Consider the following 1,841-nt stretch of genomic DNA (forward strand, 5'->3'; position numbering starts at 1 on the left):
TGTGTGTGTGTGTGTGTGTGTGTGTGTACACATTATATCACTGTGTACCCACCTGTAATTGGAGCACACCGGAGGGTGTGCTCCAATTACAGGTGGGTCACACTCTTAAGCCTCCCTGGTAAGGTCTATTCAGGGGTCCTGGAGAGGAGGGTCCGTCGGATAGTCAAACCTCGGATTCAGGAAGAGCAGTGTGGTTTTCGTCCTGGTCCTGGAACACTGGACCAGCTCTACACCCTCAGCAGGGTCCTGGAGGGTACATGGGAGTTCGCTCAAACGGTGTACATGTGTTTTGTGGACTTGGAGAAGGCGTTCGACCGTGTCCCAAGGGGGGCCTTGTGGGGGGTTCTCTGGGAGTATGNCTAACCTAAGCTAACCTAACCTAAGCTAACCTAACCTAAGCGAACCTAACCTAAGCTAAGCTAACCTAAGCTAACCTAACCTAAGCTAACCTAAGTTAACCTAACCTAAGCTAACCTAACCTAAGCTAACCTAAGCTAACCTAACCTAAGCTAACCTAACCTATGCTAAGCTAACCTAAGCTAACCTAACCTAAGCTAACCCAAGCTAACCTAACCTATGTTAAGCTAACCTAAGCTAACCTAAGCTAAGCAAACCTAAGCTAAGCTAAGCTAACCTAAGCTAAGCTAACCTAAGTTGAGCTAACCTAAGCTAAGCTAACCTAAGCTAAGCTAACCTAACCTAAGCTAACCTAAGCTAACCTAAGTTAACCTAAGCTAAGTTAAGCTAACCTAAGCTAACCTAAGCTAAGCTAACCTAAGCTAACCTAAGCTAAGCTAACCTGAGCTAACCTAAGCTAAGCTAACCTAAGCTAAGCTAACCTGAGCTAACCTAAGCTAAGCTAACCTAAGCTCAGCTCGGTCTTACTGATCCTCTGATTGATTTTTACGTACAGTTTTAGTTAAAAGCAGCTCTAACTCAGTGTTTGCACTGATTGACTGCAGCATCAGTCGGTTCTGAAGGAGCCGTGGAGTTAAAGCTGCAGAATCTGGTTTTACTGAAACCGTTTAGCATGAAGGTGTTGGTCTGTTTCAGGCTGTGAAACCTAAATCCAGCCTGAAAGGAGCTGCGATGAAGAAATGAATGCTGAATGAACACGCTRCTCTCTGCACGCCCGTGAAGGTTAAGTCAATTTTGACAGGCAATCAGCAGAAAGGCCCACAGAAATCTGTTTCAGACAAAAGCTGCTGAAAGCTTAATGGTTGGTAAAGCTGGGCTTCCTGCAGGTCGGAGCAGGTGGGTGGTTCTGAGAGGTGAAACACGGCCGTCTGTGGTTAGAAACGGACCACCAGCCGAAGTCTGCGCTGAACATGTGAGCTGAGACGTGTCAACCTGAGGAAAAGAAGCCGAGGCTCAGAGACCAGGTGGTTTCTACCTCTGAAGGTCAGAAGAACCTCTGAGAGAAGAGAAGGTCCAGCTGGATTTCTGCTGCTCGCTCCAAACTTCAGCTGACAGACACACGGACGCAGACTAAATGTAATAKAAGACTGGCTAAAGCTAAATGTAGAATAGTAGCTAAAAGCTAAGAGTAGCATAAAAAGAGCAGCTGAAGCAGATTTGAGAGAATAATTCTTTTAAGGATATAAAATTATTTAATGTATTTCTAACTGGGAGCACTGGGAGAGTGCAAACCTCCACCAAGACCAGTTTCCTCCATCCTGTCAGAGTTAACTCACAGAAGCAGAGATGAAACATTTWCTGAATAAGTTCTGACGTAGTGAACATTTAAGCAGCAGTATGATGGGATTTCTTCTGGTGGAGTCCAATGTGGAAAATAAAGTCAGACTGGTCAGCTGACGTTATTCCTGGTCAAACTGGTGTGG

The sequence above is a fragment of the Austrofundulus limnaeus genome, unplaced genomic scaffold, assembly GCF_001266775.1.
Source record: "Austrofundulus limnaeus strain Quisiro unplaced genomic scaffold, Austrofundulus_limnaeus-1.0 Scaffold318, whole genome shotgun sequence".
In the NCBI taxonomy this organism is placed as follows: domain Eukaryota; kingdom Metazoa; phylum Chordata; class Actinopteri; order Cyprinodontiformes; family Rivulidae; genus Austrofundulus; species Austrofundulus limnaeus.